At 44.8% G+C, this 23,036-nt stretch overlaps 1 protein-coding gene across 1 annotated transcript in view; it reads left to right on the top strand.

Moving 5' to 3' along the window:
- The first annotated feature begins 18,253 nt into the window (after positions 1-18,253).
- LOC139359499 (zinc finger protein 595-like) overlaps positions 18,254-23,036 on the top strand; it is a 128,498-nt gene continuing 123,715 nt past the window's right edge. Inside the window, exon 1 of the mRNA XM_071082533.1 lies at positions 18,254-19,812. The gene's annotated coding sequence lies outside the window, so the exon portion shown is untranslated. The remainder of the gene's footprint in view (positions 19,813-23,036) is intronic.

Genomic DNA, 23,036 nt, shown 5'->3' with positions numbered 1-23,036 from the left:
CATTTCATAACCTCTTCCATGTAGGTTACAAGGCGCTAGCCTGTCTCTTAGAACCTCTCATTTCCTTTCCATCATGGAAATCTATCCTCAAGGAGATCACTTCTCAGTGTTCCATCTGCTACTCTACTACCCCTCAGGGATTGTTCAGGCCCCCTCCCTTTCCTACACATCAAGCTCGGGGATTTGCCCCTGGCCAGGACTGGCAAATTAACTTTACTCACATGTCAGAAAACTAAAATATCTCTTAGTCTGGGTAGACACTTTCACTGGCTGGGTAGAGGCCTTTCCCACAGGGTCTGAGAAGGCCACCACAGTCATTTCCTCCCTTCTATCAGACATAATTCCTTGGTTTGGCCTTCCTATATCTCTACAGTCTGATAACGGACCAGCTTTTAATAGTCAAATCACCCAAGCAGTTTCTCAGGCTCCTGGTATTCAGTGAAACCTTTATATCCTTTACCGTCCTCAATCTTCAGAAAAGGTAGAACAGACTAATAGTCTTTTAAAAACACACCTCACCAAGCTCAGTCACCAACTTAAAAAGGACTAGACAATACTTTTACCACTTTTCCTTTCTCAGAATTCAGGCCTGTCCTCGGAATGCTACAGGTTACAGCCCATTTGAGCTCCTGTGTGGACACTCCTTTTTATTAGGTCCCAGTCTCATTCCAGACACCAGACCAACTTGGACTGCACCCCAAAAATCTTTCATCCCTTCTGTCTTCTGTCTAGGCATACTCCTATTCACCATTCTCAACTACTCATAAATGCCCTGCTTGTGTTTACACTGCCAGTTTATACCCTTTCTCCAAGCCATCACAGCTGATATCTCCTAGTGCTGTCCCAAACCACCACTCTAAACTCCCTCTTAAAGTAAATAAATAGTCTTTGCTGGCAAGGCTATGCTGAGCCGCCTTAAGCACTCTCTAATTAGATGTTCTAGGTCCTCCCAATTCTTAGTCCTTCAGTACCTGTTTTTTCTCCTTCTCTTACCTTGTGTCTTCAGTTTAGTTTTTAATTCATTCAAAACCGCATCCAGGCCATCACCAATCATTCAATACGACCAAAGTTTCTTCTAACGACCCCACAATATCACCCCTTACCACAAAATCTTCCTTCAGTTTAATCTCTCCCACTCTAGCTTCCCACGCTGCCCCTAATCCCGCTTGAAGCAGCCCTGAGAAACATCGCCCATTCTCTCTCCATACCACCCCCCAAAAATTTTCGCCGCCCCAACACTTCACACTATTTTATTTTATTTTTCTTATTAATATAAGAAGGCAGGAATGTCAGGCCTCTGAGCCCAAGCCAAGCCATCGCATCCACTGTGACTTGCAGGTATATGCCCAGATGGCCTGAAGTAACTGAAGAATCACAAAAGAAGTGCAAATGTCCTGCCTCACCTTAACCGATGACATTCCACCACAAAGGAAGTGAAAATGGCCGGTCATTGCCTTAAGCGATGATATTATCTTGTGAAATTCCTTTTCCTGGCTCATACTGGCTCAAAAAGCTCCCCCACTGAGCACCTTGTAACCCCCACTCCTGCCCGCCAGAGAACAACCCCCCCTTTGACTGTAATTTTCCTTTACCTACCCAAATCCTATAAAACAGCCCCACCCTTATGTCCCTTCGCTAACTCTCTTTTCGGACTCAGCCCGCCTGCACCCAGGTGAAATAAACAGCCATGTTGCTCACACAAAGCCTGTTTGGTGGTCTCTTCACACGGATGCGTGTGACAGCCACCTTCATCAATGATCTTAGCCAGATCTTCTGGATAACTTACTGCAGCTTCTACATCAGAACTTGCAGCTTCATCTTGCACTATTATATCATAGAGATGGCTTCCTTCCTTAAACCTCATGAACCAACTTATGCTGACTTCAGACTTTTCTTCTGCAGCTTCCTCGTCTCTCTCGGCCTTCATAAAATTGAAGAGAATTAAGGCCTTGCTAAGGGTTAGGCTTTGGCTTAAGGGAAAGTTGTGGTTGGCTTGATCTTCTATCCAGGCCACTTCAACTTTCTCCATACCAAGCAATAAGGCTTTGTTTTCCTTATTTAAATATTATAGAATTGGTTTGTTATAAAGGTGATTCAAGAATATCCAGTTAAAACCTTATCCCAATGCTACCCAATACAACCAAGAAGCAGTTAAGCACTTTCACATTAGGAACAAGTACATAAAACAAGAGACTACATCAAGCCTATGATTCAAACCTAAAAAGAGAAAGGACTCTTAGGTCTCCTACAGGTCAATATAGAGGTTATCACAAGATCAAAGCACTGTGCCAGGTGTCACAGTACTGTCACAACACTGAGGTATAACTGGGCAAATTACAGTTGAAGGGAAAAGAAGATCTCCATATTCTTGTTTTGTGGGTGTACTTAAGTGTTTGAAATTTCAGGAACAGCTGCCTTTAATGACAGCAAGATGTGAGACAAGTGTTTATTAAAGAGAAAGAAGCTTATAAAGTTCTCTATCAAGATCCCCCTAAATCCTCACAGCCCCTCAATCTTCCCACCCTCCCCCTGGAAGCTAGAGCTACTCTGCCGGTATATAAGATGCCATCTTAATTTTTGGCTTACTGGAAAATTATAGGCACTCCTTCCAAGCAGCTTTGATCTTCTGCACATTAAAAAAAAAAAAAAATCCCAGCTGTGGGAGATGGCTAATACCTCCCAGCACTTTGTGAGGCTGAAGCAGGAGGGTCACCTGAGGTCAGGAGTTCGAGACCAGCCTGGCCAACATGGAAAACCCTGTCTCTACTAAAAATAGAAAAATTAGCTAGGCATAGTGGCTCAGGCCTGTAATCCCAGCTACTTGAGGATTCTTCTGAGGCAGGAGAATCACTTGAACCCAGGAGGTGGAGGTTGCAGTGAGATGAGATCATGCCACTGCACTCCAGCCTGGACGACAGCGTGAGACTGTGTCGCAAAATGAAAAAATCCCAACAACACGCTATATAATTCATTTACACAATTTTGCATTCCAGGTAGAATTTCATTATTACTCTAAAACTCCATCTGCACAGTAGCCATTTCCCCAATAAGACTTAATTCCAGATGTAATCTTTCTGCTGTTTTCTGAATAAAAGCCTTAGAGTCAATTATTATGAGTGATCAATCTATGAACTATTTTATATAACATAGTGACTGCATTGTTTTAGCACTGAAAGTACTTAAAATAAAACTTCTTACTTCCAACTTTTGCACTCCTCCAAAATAAAAGGCCAAAATGTGTAGATTTTATAATTCAGGGAAAAATTTAACTTCCCAAGTTGAGGCTTGTCAGAGTAGCTTTTGCCAGGAAAAGAGATTTTATGTCTATAAAAAACCGTTGAAAACAAGGGCTTTTTCTGGAAACATTGGAAGACCCTTAAAACATAAAGGTGCTAGATGGTACCATTTAGACTCACAACCAAATGTTACTTTAGAGCTTATATTTAAGAGGTAATGCATGCTTACATTTTTTTCCTTTAAAAAAATACTCTTTGGAAACCATTATTACTCCTGTAGACACATACTCTAGTTACATCATCTCTTCTTGTAAAAATAAAGGTATAATCATGATTATCTCTATTTCTTTGTGAAATTCAACTACCAATATACATTTATTAATCTGATCACTTTTCCACTAACTCACGATCTTATAGTATTCTCTCCAGAGTCAATTTTCTTTCCCTCTTTATTTATTTTTTCTTTTTTGAGATGGAGTCTCCCTCCATCACCCGGGCTGGAGCACAGTGGCACGATCTTGGCTCACTGCAACTCCGCCCTCCAGTTCATGCAATTCTCTGCCCCAGCCTATGGAGTACCTTGGACTACAGGCAGCTGCCAACACACCCGGCTAATTTTTGCATTTGTAGTAGAGATGGGGTTTCACCATCTTGGCCAGGCTGGTCTTGAACTCCTGACCTCATGATCCAGCCACCTTGGCATCCTAAAGTACTGGGATTACAGGTGTGAGCCACCGCACCTGGCCTCCAGGGTCAATTTTCAGCATATAGAAGTAGGAGTAAGTCTTATAGGTAAGAACAATCTTGAAGGCAATTTTTAAATCTAGTCTTTAACGTGTTCAATGCAAATGAGAACTTGAGAACTACAAACTAAGATTTACTTCCAACACTAAGGCAAAAGTAAACTTCCAGAGCTAAATGAAGATAAACTACTATAAGACTGATTTCTGTCATGCACATTATGAATGTACTCAGTGATTTCCAACCAAGACTTAAAAATTAGTCCAAAGGAGTCCAAGGGGGAGAATAAAGATGCTTCTGGTTTGCTCTTCTCCAATTCATTAGATAATATCTATTGTATGCCCAGAGGGCATGGAGTACTCCCCTAGGCACTAGCCATAGTGATTAGCGATTTGTGTTCTTATCATGTATGTTTTCACTGGAGTAACATTTCTAATTTCCTTCGAGAACTTTTTCTTTGCATTTACAACTTGGTTCACTCTGACACAAGAAATATAGTTTTCGGCCTGTCTCAGATTTCAACATGGCCTATTAAACCTGATCATTTCTTGGTTTGGACTGAAAGTGAAAGACATGTATCTTCCTTTTATTTGAACCCTGAGAGGCCATTGGAGGATTATTCATTGGCATAATTTTAATATTGCTGAGTCTCAAGAAATAGGGAGGGCCAAGGAGAGAGAGAGATGGAGAAACAGCTGGTCAGGGGAGCAGTCAGAACACACACAATGTTTATCAATTAATTTTGCCATCATATAAGGGCCTGGCTTGGTTCAACATACTTACAACAGTTACATCAAAGATCACCTATCACAGATCATTGTAACAGAGATAATAGTAACGGAAAAGTTTAATGTATTGTAAGAATTACCAAAATGTGACAGAGTCACAAAGTGAGCACATAATGATAGAAACGTGGCACAGATAGACACTCCACGCATGGTTGCCAAACCTTCAATTTGTGAAAAACACAATATCAGCAGGTGTAATTACATGAGTTATGCCTGCACTCAAAAGAATAAAGGGACAAATCTGGGAAATGGAAGGGCCAGTCCATCCCCAGTACAGCAACATCATCAGCACAATCTTGCTGGAGTCCTTCATCAACAAAGGCAAAAAGTATCCTCCACACATTTATATTATAACCCAAACTCCTGTTAAAGAGTTTTAGGATATTTTTAAGGGGCTGGCCCCTTTGTTCTTTCCTCTATTTTAATTTTTAAATTCCTTCTTTTTTTTTTTTTTTTTTTTTTTTTTTTTGAGATGGAGTTTTGCTCTTGTTGCCCAGGCATGATCTCGGCTCACTGCAACCTCCACCTCCCAGGTTCAAGTGATTCTGCTGCCTCAGCCTCCTGAGTAGCGGGACTACAGGTGCCTCCTACCATGCCCGGCTAATTTGTATTTTTAGTAGAGACAGGGTTTCACCATGTTTCTCAGGCTGGTCTTTAACTCCTGATTTCAGGTGATCTGCCCACCTCGGCCTCCTGAAGTGCTGGGAATACAGACGTCAGCCACCGTGCCTGACCTCTAAATTCATGTTATGGAGACTCATCTTCATGGCTAAAATATCCTGAATTGACTGTGGCCTGTTGGGAGGCAGGAGGGAGGAAGCTACTTGTGGAAAATGAAGAAAGGGAACCACACCAGAAGCAAGAAAGTGTCATCAATTTTTACATCAAAGGCTCCATGAAAAAGGACAGTACAAATAGCCTGTTTTTGTAGCTGACCATGGAACTGTGGACGGCACCTGCATCTACCAGGTTCTTCTGGATAGTCCCAATTTTAAATTTTTGACCTGATCAATTCATGAACACAGTGCTACCGGTTAGATCTTTGTCCAGGTGTTTTTTTGTTTGTTTGTTTGTTTTCTTGTTTGTTTTTTTTTAGACAGATTATCACTCTGCTGCCCAAGCTGGTGTGCAATAACACAATCTCGGCTCACTGCAAGCTCCGCCTCCTGGGTTCACACCATTCTGCTGAATCAGCCTCCTGAAATGCTGGGACTACAGGTGCCCGCCACCATGCCCGGCTAATTTTTTTTTTTTTTTTTTTTGAGACAGAGTCTAGCTGTGTTGCCCAGGCTGGAGTGCAATGGCCGGATCTCAGCTCACTGCAAGCCCCGCCTCCCGGGTTCACGCCATTCTCCTGCCTCAGCCTCCCGAGTAGCTGGGAGTACAGGCACCCGCCACCTCGCCCGGCTAATTTTTTTTTGTATTTTAGTAGAGACGGGGTTTCACTGTGTTAGCCAGGATGGTCTCGATCTCCTGAACTCGTGATCCGCCTGTCTCGGCCTCCCAAAGTGCTGGGATTACAGGCTTGAGCCACCGCGCCCGGCCTATGCCCGGCTAATTTTTTGTATTTTTAGTAGAGACGGGGTTTCACAAAGTTAGCCAGGATGGTTTCGATCTCCTGACTTCATGATCCACCCACCTTGGCCTCCCAAAGTGCTGGGATTACAGGCATGAGCCACCATGCCTGGCCACCCTTGTCTAGGTTTAAGCTTTAGAAAATAAGGTCTTCTTGCAGTGGGAGGCCTGATTAGGGTTATGATTCTGCCCTGGGGCATCTGCCACTTCTGACCTGGATGTAAACTTGGCATTTACTATTTACCTCCACACTTGAACAGCTAAGGATGGGCTGAGCACAGAGGCTCACATCTGTAACTCCAGCACTTTGGGAGGCCAAGGCACGAGGATCGCTTGAGGCCAGGAGTTCAAGACCACCCTGGTCAACATAGTGAGACCTTGTCTCTGTAGAAGCACACAAACAAAACCGAGGATGGGTGGGTGGCAGGTAGCAGATCAAACTGGAAAACCATTAATCTGAGAGCTGAAAGGACCCTTAGACCTGCCCCCAGTTATCAGATGAGACTCTGCCTTGAGATCATAGCCTAAGATAATGTATTGAGCTTTTCTAGAGATTTGAAAATAATCAATCCTAAAACCCCCAAGCATACTGCTACTGTTTGCTACTTCATAATGTTTTCTAGTCTGGGTGTGGTGGCTCATGCCTGTAATCCCAGCGTTTTGGGAGGTTGAGGCAGGAGAATCATTTGAACCCATGAGGCAGAGGTTACAGTGAGCCGAGATTGTGCCATTGCACTCCAGCTTGGGCCACAAGAGTCAAATTCTGTCTCAAAAATAATAATGATAATAATAATGTTTTCTACAAGCAAGGGGTTACTTTGTACTGCAAACTGGTGTGAAGGAATCCACCATGTATCAACTTTTGGAATGATGACACTTATTTCTAGTTTTTGGAGGTGGGAATGCTTGTGGATCATCTTCTTTGTTCTTTGTTATATTGATTGATTTTTTTTTAAAACTAGCATTTTTATAACAATAAAGTCATAAAAATAAGTAACTAAAATAAAGTAAAATAATCTAAAAAGGCCAGGCACGGTGGCTCACGTCTGTAATCCCAGCACGTTGGGAGGCCGAGATGGGTGGATTACCTGAGGTCAGGAGTTTGAGACCAGCCTGGCAAACATGGCGAAACCCCATCTCTACTAAAAATACAAACATCAGCCGGGCGTGGTGGCAGGCTCCTGTAATCCCAGCTACTTGGGAGGTTGAGGCAGGAGAATCACTTGAACCCAGGACAAGGTGCTTGCAGTGAGCTGAAATCATGCCATTGTACTCCAGCCTGGGTAACAACAGCTAAACTCGGTCTCAAAACAAAACAAAACAAAATTTAATATAATTGAGTTGAATATTTAAACTTTTTACTGACATTTCAAATTAGATTATAATTCAATTTAAAAGAGACTCTCATAGAAGCAGATGTACTCAATTATGTTACCTCTATGGTTTCATTTAAGCAATTTGTTTTGTGAAGAGACACAAATCCAACCAGATTTTAACAGTGTATAAATATGTATTTATTAATTTAATTACAATGACAATACTCGCAACTCCCCATTTGAATAAAGGAGAACATCTCATCTCTGTTCTGGGGCACTGTGCACTATAGGTGTGTGGAAATACCGATGCCCTCAGCTGTGTGGCAGGCTCAGTGGGACCTGGAGTGCTGGAAACCCTCGGCAATTCACCTGTAGCCACAAAAGTCTTTGTCCATTTATTCCCACTGCTATAGAAATATTATATTCAGTGGTTGTTATGATGCAAAAGAAAAGAAGGGAAATTTATTAAACCTTTACATATAAGTTATGTTAGTAAATAAAGTCAACTTTCTTCTGGCTTAACTAAAAAACTATACTATACATATTTATGACTTCTGGAAATTTTAAATATTTTGAAGCAAAGCAACTCATTATTGGTAAGACAACCAATTAAAACTGCAGAGTTGTAGAGGTTATGGGTTACATGTATAAGAAAATTTCATAGCAATAATCTTTTAAGACTATGTGAAGAGACTCTACAGTGAAGCAGAAATCAGAAGAGGCTCCTAGACAGAAGAGACTTGCCTTGTCTCAGATGAGACTTTGGACAGCGGACATTTGGGTTAATGCTGAAATGAGTTAAGACTTTGGGGGACTGTTGGGAAGGCATGATAGGTTTTGAAATGTGAGGACGTGAGATTTGAAGGGGCCAGGAGCAGAATAATATGGTTTGGCTATGTCCGTACCCACATCTCAACTTGAATTGTATAGCTCAGAATTCCCACGTGTTAGGGGAGGGACCCAGGGAGAGGTAGTTGAATCCCTAGGGTCTCTGAAATTAGAATAGAATTAAGAATACGGTGTATGCTCTCAGTTCACCAATTTATCAAAAGTAGCTTTATGATTCAGGAGGGTATCTGTTCTTTTGCAATTAGAAGAAAAGAAAGAATATTTTATATTTCAACTCTTTGGATTTTCTTCACTAACAGTATTTCCAAGGCTAAGTAAGGGAGTTGCAAGTAGCACCAAGAGAAAAAAGCAGGCTTGAGCAGCTTTTTAAAAATGGTCTTAAAATATGCAAAATGGAGCCAGGTGTGGTGGCTCACTCTTGTGATCCCAGCAATTTGGGAGCCTGAGGTGGGAGGATTGTTTGAGGTCAAAAGTTTTGGGCCGGGCGCGGTGGCTCAAGCCTGTAATCCCAGCACTTTGGGAGGCCGAGACGGGCGGATCACGAGGTCAGGAGATCGAGACCATCCTGGCTAACACGGTGAAACCCCGTCTCTACTAAAAAATACAAAAAACTAGCCGGGCGAGGTGGCGGGCGCCTGTAGTCCCAGCTACTCGGGAGGCTGAGGCAGGAGAATGGTCTAAACCCGGGAGGCGGAGCTTGCAGTGAGCTGAGATCCGGCCACTGCACCCCAGCCTGGGCGACAGAGCAAGACTCTGTCTCAAAAAAAAAAAAAAAAAGTTTTGAGACCAGCCTGGGCAGCATAGCAAGATCCCCATCGTTACAAAAAAATAATATATATTTTTAAAATTAGCTGGATGTAGCGGTGCATGCCTTAGAGTCCTAGTTTCTTGGGAGACTGAGGTAGGAGGAGCTCTTGAGGCCAGGAGTTCAAGTCTGCAGTGAGCTACGATTGCACCACTGTCCTCAAGCCTGGGCAACAAAGTGAGACCCTGTCTCTCTCCATATATATGTAAGTATATAAATAAATATATATATATATATTTATAAATAAATATATAAATAAATATATATATTTATAAATAAATATGTAAGTAAATATATATTTATAAATAAATATATAAGTAAATATATATTTATAAATAAATACACATAAATATTTACTGATAAATACATATAAATATATATTTATTAATTTTATTATAAATTTATTAATTTTATATTTACTGATAAATACATATAAATATATATTTATTAATATTTATTAAACACATATTTATAAATAAATAAACATATATTTATAAACAAATATATATTTATAAATAAACATATATTTATAAACAAATATATGTTTATAAATAAATAAACATATTTATAAATAAATATATAGATAAAGAAATATATATTTATAAATAAATATATAAATATATATTACATAAATATATAAAATACACATATATATACCATGGAAAAGGGAAGGGGCCAAATTATCAAAGACATTATTGAAGAAAAAGAAATATCTGTCCTGCCAAATATCAGAACTTTTATAAAGCTACAGCAATTAAGACAATGTGGTCTTCACTGATTAACTGACTAATGAAAGAGAATAGAGCGCTCCCAAATAAATCTCCACAAATTTTATCTTTGATATGTGATGTAGATCACATGGCAGATCAGCAAGAAAAGAAAGGACTTTTCAATAAATAGAATAGAAAAATAGGGTTATTGATATAGGAAACAAAATGAAATTATATTTCTACTTTGCTCTATATACAAACATTAAATTCCAGATGGACCAGACTTACAAGTCAGAAACAAAACTTTAAAACTTCTAGTAGAAAATGTAAGTGAATGAGACACAAAAAGCCACTTAACCATTAAAAAAGAATAGACATTTTGACTATCACAAAATTAAGAACTTTTCACATCAAAAAGTGGAAAGATGGGCTGGACATGGTATCTCAAGCCTGTAATCCCAAACACTTGAGGTCAGGAGTTTGAGACCAGGCTGGCCAACATGGTGAAACCCAGTCTCTACTAAAAATACAAGAAATTAGCGGGACATTGGTGGCAGACACCTGTAATCCCAGCTACTTGGGAAGCTGAGGCATGAGAATCATCCGAATCTGGGAGGTCTAGGTTGCAGTGAGCCACTGCACTCCAGCCTGAATGACAGAACGAGACTGTCTCAAAAAAAATTAAAAAATTAAAGTTAAAAATTGAAAAGATAAACTATAAACTAGAGAAAGATATTTGCAGTACCTAAAACCTATGAAAGATAAATATCATATTGATGAAGTATAAGGAGCTCCTATGAATTAATTTTGAAAATAGCAACCCAACAGAAAATTGAGAAAATTAATAGGGATTTCACAAAAGAGAAAGTCCCCAAAACATAAAAATTTTCTCACCCTCATTAGTAATCAGGAAAATGCACAAGATACTACATATCTATTGTCTCCAACAATATTAAGAAGTTTGAAAATACCAAATGTACTAGTCCCCATTCACACTGCTGATAAAGACATACCTGAGATGGGGAAGAAAAAGAGGCTTAATTGGATTACGGGTTCCATGTGGCTGAGGAGGTCTCAGAGTTATGGTGGTGGATGAACAGCACTTCTTACATGGCAGTGGCAAGAGAATATGAGAAGGAAGCAAAAGAAGCAAAAGACAGAACCCTTGAAAAACCCATCAGACCTTGTGAGACTTATTCACTATCACAAGAATAGCATGGGAATCTCTGGCCCCAGGGATTCAACTACCTTCCCCTGGGTCCCTCCTCCAACACGTGGGAATTCTGAGTGATACAACTCAAGTTGAGATGTGGGTAGGGACATGGGCAAACTATATTATTCTGCTCCTGGCCCCTCCAAATCTCATGTCCTCATATTTCAAAACCTATCATGCCTTCCCAACAGTGCCCCAAAGTCTTAACTCATTTCAGCATTAACCCAAATGTCTGCTGTCCAAAGTCTCATCTGAGACAAGGCAATCTCTTCTGCCTGTGAGCCTGTAAAATCCAAAGCAAGCTAGTTACTTCCTGGATACAATGAGGGTACAGGTAATTGAGTACATACAGCTGTTCCAAATGGGAGTAATTGGCCAAAACAAAGGGGTTACAAGCCCCATGCAAGTCAGAAATCCAGCAAGGTAGTCAAATTTTAAAGATCCAAAATGATCTCCTTTCACTCTATGTTTCACATCAAGGTCATGCTGATGAAAGAGGTGGGCTCCCACGGTCTTGGGTTGTTCTGCCCCTGTGGCTTGGCAGGGTATATCCCACCTCCTGGCTGTTTTTATGGGCTGATGGTGAGTGTCTGCAGCTTCTCCAGTCTCACGGTGCAAGCTGTCAGTGAATCTACCATTCTGGGGTCTGAAGGACAGTGGTCCTCTTCTGAGAGCTCCACTAGGAAGTGCCCCAGTAGGGACTCTGTGTAGGGGCTCCGACCCCGCATTTCCCTTCTGCACAGCCCTAACAGAGGTTCTCCATCACAGCCGCACCCCTGCAGCAAACTTCTCCTTGGACATCCAGGAGTTTTCATACATCCTCTGAAATCTAGGTGGCAGTTTCCAAACATCAATTCTTGACTTCTGTGCACATGCAGGCTCAACACCATGTGGAAGCTGCCAAGACTTGGTGCTTGTACTCTCAAAGCCATGGCCTGAGTTCTATGTTGGCCCCTTTCAGCCAGGCCTGGAGAGGCTGAAATGCACCGCACTAAGGCCCTAGGCTACATACAGCAGAATCAACTTGGGCCCAGCCCAGATAACAATTTTTTCCTCCTAGGCCTCCAGACTCATGATGGGCGGGACTGCTATGACGACCTGTGAAATGTCCTATAGACATTTTCCCCATTGTCTTGGGGATTAACATTCAGCTTCTCGTTACTCATGCAAATTTCTGCAGACAGCTTGAATTTATCCTCAGAAAATGGGATTTTCTTCTCTATCACATTGTCAGGCTGCAAATTTTCCAAACCTGTATGCTCTGCTTCCTTTATAAAACTGAAGGCCTTTAACATCACCCTAGTCACCTCTTGAATGCTTTACTGCTTAGAAATTTCTTCCAGCAGATACTGTAAACCATCTCTCTTAAGTTCAAAGTTTCAGAAATCTCTAGGGCAGGGGCAAAGTGCTGCCACTCTCTTTGCTAAAACATAACAAGAGTCACCTTTGCTCCAGTTCCCAAGAAGTTCCTCATCTCCATCTGAGACCACCTTAACCTGGACCTTATTGTTCATAACACTATCAGTAATTTTGTCAAAGCCATTCAACAAGTCTCTAGGAGATTCCAAATTTTCCCACATTTTCCAGTCTTCTTCTGAGCCCTCCAAACTGTTCCAACCTCTGCCTGTTACCAAGTTTCAAAGTTGCTTCCACATTTTGGGGCAACTTTTCAGCAGCACTCCACTCCACTGGTACCAATTTACTGTATTAGTCTGCTTTCACACTGCTGATAAAGACATACCTCAGTCTGAGAACAAAAAGAGGTGTTAAGAAAAATAACTGTAATTGGATTTACAGTCCTGCATGGTGGGGGAGGCCTCGGTCATGGCAGGATGTGAAAGGCACTTCTTACATGGCAGCAGCAAGAGAAAATGAGGAGGAAGCCAAAGTAGAAACCCCTGATAAACCCATCAGACCTCATAAGACTTACTCACTATCACAAGAATACTACAGGAAAGACTGGCCTCCGTGATTCAATTACCTCACCGTGGGTTCCTCCCACAACATGTGGGAATTCTGGGAGATAGAATTCAAGCTGAGATTTGGGTGGGGACACAGCCAAACCATATCACCAAATATGGAGACACTGTGGATCAACAAGATCGTCTCGAACTTATACAGAAGGTGAGAGTTTAAATTAGAACAACCACCTTGGAAAACAATTTAGATTATCTTATAAAGATGAGCACACTCATATGTTATGGCAAAGTAATTCTTCTACCATAGGCCCTGGAGAAACTCTCCTGCACATGTAACAGAAGTAGTAAAAAAAAAAGAAAAGAAAAGAAAAGAAAAGAAATGCTCATGTAATACCATCCATAATAGCAACAATCTGGAAATAAGCCAAATGCTCATTAATAAGAAAATGGATAAATTAATGGGAAAATGAGTAAATAAATTATACTCTTAAAAAACTAAATAATATGTCATTTAGGGCAATCATATATATGCAATAAAACAATGGTTTTTTAAAGGAAGGGAATCTTAAACATAAATTCAGGGTTGTAGTTACCCTGGGGCTGAAGGGTGTAAATCAGGAAAAAGGACAGAGGAGGAACAGATGTTAGGATCAGGACCTTAGTTCTTGGTTGTGTTGTGAGTTCACAAGTGATTACCATATAATTCAAATATATTCAAATACATTTACATAAATGTCTAGGCACAGACAAGGATTAAATAGGAGCCAAGCTATGCTATGAGCCAAGGATTGTGATTAATCAAATTTTATGCACTTTAAGCCATTTGAAAAACAGAAAAGCAAAACAGCAAAATAATTTTTAAGAAATTGAATATAGGGTGCTATGTTCTGAATGTGTCCCCCTAAAATTAATCACCAATGTCACAGGATTAGGAATAGGGCCTTTAGGTAGTGATTCAGGCATGAAGGAAGAGTCTCCATAAATGGGTTTAGGGTCCTTACACAAGGACTGAAGGAAGTGGGCTTCCTCTGTTTTGGCCTTCTGCCTTCTGCCATGTGAGGGCACATTGCATCCCCTCCTGAAGATACAGTGCACAAGGTGCCATCTTGGATGTAGAGACCAGGCCCTCACCAGATACCAATCCTTCTGGTACCTTGATGTTGGACTTCCAGCCTATGGAACTGTGAGAAATACATTTTTGTTCTTCAGAAATTACCCAGCCTTTTGTATTTTCTTATATAATAACACAAACTCATTAAGGCATAATGCCTCTTGTCATTTTCTTCTACAATTTTCTTTGTTGTCTCTTTACACTGGGTCACTTTATATTTGATGCTTCATAATATCTCTTACTTTTGGTTTTTCACATTTCTGTTCCAAGTGTATTCTTAGATACATGTTTTTCACTATTTGTTAGTATCCAGGTCAGAAAGTCCAGGATACATTATTTTAAGGGTTTAGTTTCTGCAACAACGTAAGTATTAATGCCTCCTGCAAACTAGGTATTTCCTATCCAATTGTAACTGCCATCCAGAAGCAAAGTGGAATTACAGTCTATGAGTGCAGGGTTGATTTTTAAGGTACCCAGGGTGTGGTTCAATGCTGGTTTTTAACCATGCAGATTCATTGATTGCTTGGCACACAACTGTGTCGGTTGCCAGTTATATCTGTATTTATCCATACTGTTACAAGGGGAAGGTACAGACTGTGAAGTTGGACCAGGTATCACACCCAGGTTAATAGCTGCTTAATTAGCTGCTTAACTGTTACGCGTAGTAGCTCAGCTGAAAGGCACTTTTATTATGGGGACTTTCCCTTAGTGCTCTGTGGCGCACAAGAGCAGATCTATGTAGAAGCATTTAAGTATTTTGTGCATCAATAGGAAAATTAAAGGAACAAATTCTTATTGTGTCTTTTAGTCCCTGAAGACAAAACCACAGTGACAATAACTAGGTCATGGCATTGTATTCAAAGAGGGTCAGCCTTGGCCTTTGAGAGTGAGTCCCCTTTACCCCACTGTCAAGACTCACTGAGCAGGCCAGGCGCTGTGGCTCATACCTGTAATCCCAGCACTTTGGGAGGCCAAGGTAGGCGGATCACGAGGTCAGGAGATCAAGACCATCCTGGGTAACAAGGTGAAACCCGGTCTCTACTAAAAATACAAAACATTAGCCGGGCATGGTGGTGGGTGCCTCTAGTCCCAGCTACTCAGGAGGCTGAGGCAGGAGAATGGCGTGAACCCGGGAGGCGGAGATTGCAGTGAGGTGAGATTGCACCACTGCACTCCATCCTGGGTGACAGAGTGAGACTCTGTCTCAAAAAAAATAAAAATAAAATAAACAATAAAAACTCACTGAGCAGTTGGGAAAGTTCAGGTGGAACAGGCAGGGAAGAGCAAACACGGTGGGGGCGCTCACTGTCATGAGCGGCGATGCCAGATATAGTCAGTAGACCTGTCTTCTACTTGACAGCAGGCAGGTTGATAAACATTTTCTTGGAGAGTTTCTTGATTCTTCCCAGTTGTGGCAGGATGGACTGACTTTGAGGAGCTCAGGAAGGTTGTTAAAGGACACAGAAAAACAAGATGAATTGTACTCCTCAGCAGGCCTAGGTTACAGCAGCATGTCCTTGAAGCCTCAGCCTCTCCTGGGACACAGCATAATGCTCCTAATGATTTGAAATTTGGTGGAGAGTAGGTTGCTAATCCCTGTGTCCAGGGAAAAAAAGGGACATCAATAGCAAAAGGTTATAAAATAAGTGGGCCTAACATCAGCTTATTGCAGGAGGTAGGGATTTAAGATGTAAGAATTTACCTGCATGTGCAAGCTCACACCTGTAATCTCAGCACTTGGGGAGGCCAACGGGAGAGGACGGCTTGAGCCCAGGAGTTTGACATGACCCAGGCAACATAGTAAGTCCCCATTCGCACAAAAATGTTTTTGAAGAAAAGTAGTTGAGAGTGGGGGCACATGCCTGTACTTCCAGGTACCTGGGAGGCTGAGGCAAGAAAATCGCTTAAGCCTGGGAGATTGAGGCTGCAGTGAGCTATGATCACAATGCACACCAGCCTGTGAGTCAGGAGACCCCAGCTGGTGCCCCGAAACTCCCCCTCCACTGGTAGATGTCGGCTCAAGTAGGTCCTGAGAACAAGAGTCCCGGGGGTCTGCTCCTGGAGGCCCCGAAGCCCCCACTCTCACAACAACCCCTACCATATCCGCGCTCCAGCCGCCAACAGGACTGCCACAGAAGCCCTTGCCCAGGCGTCAATGAACCTGTTTAAAGGGGCCGCAGCGGGAACTGGAAGAGCAAAGGAGTCGGCCTGGGCAATGCGCATGCGCGTGGCGCTACCCTGTTCTCCTGTCACAGTGACTCCAGCGGTTGCCTGAGGACAACTCCGTGAGCCTTAACAAAGCAGGACCCCTCCGAGGCAGTGCCTCAGTGTCGAGGCACCAGCCTGACCAATCCAGGGGGTCGAAAAAACAGTTTCAGGACACCACGCTACACCGAGGGCTGACCAGGATGCCGAAACAGCAGGCAGAGTACAGGGAAAGCAGAGCGGAATCCCAGCCTCAGGCCTCCCGGACGGTGTTCAGGTGAGCCCCCCAAAAGCCGTGCCCCTGTGATCTCGAGACAGGTCTGCCTGTGTGCCCGTGGGCTGCTCTCTCACCTAAGGGTCGTGCTCCCCAAGAGCAGAACCCTCAACCTCAGGGATTGTCTGGGGGTGAGTGTTTCTCTGCCACTGCTGTATGTCTGTGTGCGTGTGTCTCCTCTCCTCTCTCTCTGCCTCTCACTGTCTGTTTCTCTCGCTTTCTTTGTCTCTGTGTGTGTGTGCCTGTGTGTTGGGATGAATGTGTGCAGTGCGCTACAAAGCAACTTCTTGCAGGAAGGCCGGTCTTTGGTGAGCCTCTTTCTGTGTCCCAGGCTGGGTCATGTGCCGGTTGTCAATCATTTCCGTGGCAGTTCCACTCTGGCTTTGTGAAGGCCTCGATAATGTGAGCAGATGCGTCCGTCTCAGGGAAATTGAAATTTCATCCCGATCCTGAGCAGCCTCTTTTCCATGATGAAGATGACTACACACCAGCCAAAAAAAGAAAAGCCTCAAAGAGCACATTGTCCTGCAGGAGGGGAGGAGACCCAGGTGAAAGGAGATGGTTCTATCCCCTGGAGTCCCTTCTCAGAGAAATGAAGACACACCATGAAACAATCTTGAAGAAAAAGCTGAGAACGGGAATCGAAAAGGTGCCTGTCAAAGGCACACAAGCCTCTCAGGACAAGGCACCTGATTTGCACCCCTCCACTTATGCCTGAGGCAATGTTTCCAGGAGTTCTTCAATGGTTTCCATCTGCTCCAGGGGAAGCCAGTGTCACATGTGGTCACATTGGCGCCACTTCGGAATCGCCCCTGGACCTCTTTACACATGTGTGGAAAGCTGGAAGAGTTTACAGGAGCCCCAGGCCCTCTATAATCGCGACAGCCCACTGCTCTTTCAAAGGAGGGAGCCAGAGGGCTCAAAGGTCAGTGAACTTTCAGCTGACACCAACCCTTGGAACTCATGTGATTATTCTAGGCTGCAACAAGGCCAAGACTGCCTCAGTAGATGTGCTGAGCCCATCCATTCTCACTCGGAGGGTTCCAGAATCGGATCTGATGGGGTGTCATGAGATGACCACAGCAGGCGCGTTGAAGCTACAGCTCCCACGGTGAAAATCGGCTCAAGGACATCCTGAACACAGGACCCCTGGGGGTTTGATCCTCGGAGGCCGCCCGCAGCCAACTCTCCACCCGGCCCCCTACTGAACCCCGGATGCAGCCGCTGGCAAGGCGACAGCAGGACAGCCCCTTGCGACCAGGGCTCAAGGTCGATTACAGGAGTTGCAGTCAGATTGCCTGCAGCAGAGCGCGGTGGGGGGGGGGGGGCAACCAATGGGCATGCACGAGTGGTGAACAGGTGTATCTTGTATCTTTTCAGGGCTCCTCTGTGAGAAAAGAAGCCACACCACGACACAGGCTGAAAGAGGAAGCCAGGAATGGGAGATCGCCACAATCCCAATCACTGGATCGCTGGCCTCACTGGACAAGCCACCTGTTTGGCAACCCTCTCCTTCAGCCCGTGGCAGTGGCACGGTGCTGTACCCGGCCTGGGCTCTGGCCTCTGCTCCGTCCTCCCTCTGGCTGTGTATCCCCTGTTTCTCCGGGGCTTACGTGCTTCCTGGTCTGGCTGGATGTCTTCCAGAAGGATCACTTCCCAGTCCATCAGGGAGACACGTCCTGGAAATCCCTGTCATGATTGTTTCTCTCTGCAAACCTGCTTCGTTTGCCCCGATTTCCAGCAGGGGAGGGGGAGCTTCAGGGCCCCTGCTGGGGACTCAGGACTCCGCTTCGGATCCGATAATGGACACTCCGGGTGAGAAAGCATGGGCTGAGCACATCTCCTGAGGCAGGCAGGGTCTCGCTGCAGCCCAAAATCATCCCACAGGCCTCAAGGTCTGCTGTCCACTGAAAGTTCACGGCCGCATGTGAGCCCTCTACCTCCCTCCTACTTTGAAAGACAGGTCCTTGTCTTCTGGGACAGGTGCTGTCGCATTTCCTCTGCACACCCAGTCCCATTCCTGAGAAGGAGACTCCCCTCTGCTCCTGGGTGGACTGGCCCCCTGAAACTTTTGGCCCGCTGCTAGATCCCAGGCGTTCTTTGATTTTCCCTGGCATTCATGGAAAGGTCACCTGTGCCCCCCTTCCACCGGGCACATGCCTGGACACCATTGTCTCCTTCGGCATCGCCCCGTGGGCCCTCAGTGACACACGTTCACACCATCTGCTCTAGGCTACGCCGGTGCCACGCATTGGCTCCACCTGGGATTGGCCCCTGGACCTGTTGACACGTGTCCTGGGAAGCGGGATCAGCCTGAAGGAGCCCCAGGCCCTTGAGAATCACGGCAGGTCACCGCTCTTTGAAAGGAGGGAGTCAGAGGGCTCACGGGTCAGTGAACTTGCAGCTGACTCCACGCCTTGAGGCCCATGGGATGATTGTGGGCTGCAGCCAGGCCCTGCCTACCTCAGTCCATGTGCTCAGCCCATGCATTCTCACTCGGAGGGGTCCAGAATGGGATCTGATGGGGGGTCAAGAGATGACCCCAGCAGGCGCCCTGAAGCTGCCGCTCCCCCGGTGGAAATCGGCTCAAGGAGGTCCTGAAGACGGGACCCCTGGGGGTTTGATCCTGGGAGGCCGCCCGCGGCCGCCTCTCCCACGCGGCCCCCTACTGAACCCCGGATGCAGCCGCTGGCAAGGCGGCAGCAGGAGAGCCCCTGGAGCCCAGCGGTCACCGTCCTTTAAAGGGGACGCAGCCTGATTGCCGGCAGCAGAGCGCGGGGCGGCCCAGCCAATGCGCATGCGCGAGTGGCGAGCGGGTGCCCGCGTCACAGTGGTTCCCACGGTTGTCAGAGAAACCGCTCCCTGAGGCCTGGCAAACAGGAGCCCTCCGTGGCAGTGCTTGGCTGGCGGGGCACCGGGGCTCCAGCCTGACCTCTCCACGGGGTGGACAGGACGTTCTCCGGATGCCAGGAGTCGTGGCAAAGGGCTGACCAGGACGTTGAAAGCACAGGCGGGGTCCGGGGGAAGCAGCGCCGCATCCCAGCCTCAGGCCCGCCCGGACGCTGTTCGGGTGAGTCTCCCCAGAAGTCGTGCCCCCGTGATCTCGAGGACAGGTCGGCCTGCAGGCCCGTGGGCTGCTCTCTCAACCGAAGGTCATTCTGGTCGAGAGCCGAACCCCCTAGCGTCAGCGGCTGCCTGGGGGTGTTTGTTTCCGCGCCACTGCTGTAGGGCTCTCTCTGTGTGTGTATGTGTTTGTGTGTCTCCCATTTTCGCTTCTCTGCCTGTCTCTCACGCTCTGTGAGTTTCTTGCCCTCTCTCTGTCGGCTCGTGTGTGTGTGTCTGTGTGTGTGTGTGTGTGTGTGTTTGTGAGATTGTGTGTTTGGAGGAAAGTGCCCTGTGCGCCCAAAAGCGATTTCTTGCCTGTCGCCTGTCTTTGGTGAGCTTCCCTCCGCGTCTGTGCCTGGGTCATGTGTCCGCTTGTCAAGCGTTTTCGCGGCGGTTCCACTTTGGGTTTGTGAAGGCCTGGACCACGTGAGGAGATGCGTGACTCCCGGAGCAGTTGAAATCTCATCCCCATCCGGTGCGGCCTCTTTTCATTGATCAAGACAAACACACTGCAGCCGCGGACAAAAGCCGCAGGGAGCTCATCCTCCTGCAGGAGAGCAGGAGGCCCCCATCACAGAAGAGGCTTGTATCTTTTCAGGGCTCCTCTGTGAGAAAAGAAGCCACACCACGACACAGGCTGAAAGAGGAAGCCAGGAATGGGAGATGGCCACAATCCCAGTCACTGGAACGCTGGCCTCACTGGACAAGCCACCCGTTTGGCACCCCTCTCCTTCAGCCCGTGGCAGTGGCACGGTGCTGTACCTGGCCTGGGCTCTGGCCTCTGCTCCGTCCTCCCTCTGGCTGTGTATCCCCTGTTTCTCCGGGGCTTACGTGCTTCCTGGTCTGGCTGGATGTCTTCCAGAAGGATCACTTCCCAGTCCATCAGGGAGACACGTCCTGGAGATCCCTGTCATGATTGTTTCTCTCTGCAAACCTGCTTGGGTTTGCCCCGATTTCCAGCGGGGGAGGGGGAGCTTCAGGGCCCCTGCTGGGGACTCAGGACTCCGCTTCGGATCCGATAACTATTGTGAATAGTGCCGCAATAAACATACGTGTGCATGTGTCTTTATAGCAGCATGATTTATAATCCTTTGGGTATATCCCCAGTAATGGGATGGCTGGGTCATATGGTACTTCTAGTTCTAGGCCCTTTAATTTTCTTTCTTTTTTTTTGAGACGGAGTCTCGCTCTGCCGCCCAGGCTGGAGTGCAGTGGCCGGATCTCAGCTCACTGCAAGCTCCGCCTTCCGAGTTCACGCCATTCTCCTGCCCCAGCCTCCCGAGTAGCTGGGACTACAGGCGCCCGCCACCGCGCCCGGCTAGTTTTTTGTATTTTTTAGTAGAGACGGGGTTTCACCGTGTTAGCCAGGATGGTCTCAATCTCCTGACCTCGTGATCCACCCGTCTCGGCCTCCCAAAGTGCTGGGATTACAGGCTTGAGCCACCGCGCCCGGCCGGCCCTTTAATTTTCTACAGCTTGCTTGCAGTATGGTAACACTACTGGGGCTTCTAAATGCTTCGTATCAGTGGTGATCACAAACATTTTAAAATTCCTCTATTTAAGGGTTTTTTCTTCTTTGTTGTTAGATATATTTGCTTTTGTTTCGTTTTCGCCTTTTTCTTGGACATGAAGCAGAGATATATTTTCATTTTTCCCTATTTTTTCAAGGGAGAAGCCCAACTGATATTCAGGAAAAGACCTGACCAATTCTCATTTAAAGTTACGCAAAACAGTGGCTTGTGCCTGTAATCCCAGCACTTTGAGAGGTCAAGGCAGGCAGATCACCCAAGGTCAGGAGTTTGAGACCAGCCTGGCCAACATGGTGAAACCTCATCTCTACTAAAAACACAAAAATTAGCTGGGCATGATGGCACATACCTGTAACCCCAACTACTTCGGAGACTGAGGCAGGAGAATCACTTGAACCCGGGAGGCGGAGGTTGCAGCAAGCTGAGAGCATGCCATTGCACTCCACCCTGGGCATGACAGAGAGACTCTGTCTCAAAAAAAAAAAAAAGATACCATGAAGGGACTTTAAGACTGGCCACTTCCCAAATCCCACAGGATAAGTATCCTGTAAAAATTTGCTTTTGTTGATATGTACGTGAAAACTCCAGGATTCGACATATCTACTTTTCCTGTAATTTTTACTAAACAAAGGTGCCTTTAAAGGTTCTCTAACTGCTATAATTGAACTCTCATGGAGCTTGAGACTGTGGAACACAAACTCTTTTAAGACTTAAATCTAGCTGCCGTGGAATTCTTTTATGCTTTCACAGCCCCACTATCCAATACAGTAGCTACTAGTCACATGTGGCCATTTCAATCAGATTGAATTTAAACGAAGTAAAATTTAAAATGCCTTCTCAATCACATTAGCTATATACATGGCAGGTGCTCAAAAACAACCTGTGGCTCTGGCACTAGGCAGCACAGTTTTCTCCTCACTGCAAAAAGTTCAATTCCACAGCACACTGCTCTAGAGAAACCCAGGAAATCTTCCCTTTTTGACCGATTTTTTAAAAAGACAGCTTTAGTGCAACATTATTGATATGATAAATTACACATATTTAAAGCATACAACTTGATAAATTTGGACATTTGTGTACACTCATTAAGTTTCCTTTTTCTTCTTCTTTGTAATCTCTCAGTTTCTTCCCCAGGTGATCATTTATTTGCTGCCTGCCACTAGAGATTAGTTTTATATAAACAAAATAACATAGTATGTGACCTAAGGAGAAGCGGCTTCTTTCACTCAGCATTAAGTATTTTGAGATTATATACACACTGCTCTATGTAACAATAGTTCATTCCTTTTCATTGCTGATTAGAGTCTTTCCTTTGACTATATCACAATTTGTTTATCCATTCTCTTATTGATGAAGATTTAGTTTGTTTCCAGTTTGGGGCTCTTCTAACCCAAACTGTTATGAACATTAATATAAAAGCCTAAGAGCTATGCTTTCTTTTCTCTTGTGCAAATACCTAAAACTGAAATAGTTGGATCATATAGTAGAGGTCTACGTTTAACTTTTTAAAAAACAACCAAACTGTCTGCCAATGTCATAGTATTTCACATCCCAACTATCAGCGTATGAGAATTTCAGACCAATTTTGAACTGAGCTCTTGACCCATGGGGAAATTTACTCTAACCAGTTCCTATAAATCTACAAAGCAATTCTACAGCT

This window comes from Macaca nemestrina, chromosome 17 (genome assembly GCF_043159975.1).
Source record: "Macaca nemestrina isolate mMacNem1 chromosome 17, mMacNem.hap1, whole genome shotgun sequence".
NCBI lineage: Eukaryota > Metazoa > Chordata > Mammalia > Primates > Cercopithecidae > Macaca > Macaca nemestrina.
Note: the sequence above shows the minus strand (reverse complement) of the source record. Positions and strands in the feature narration are given on the sequence as shown.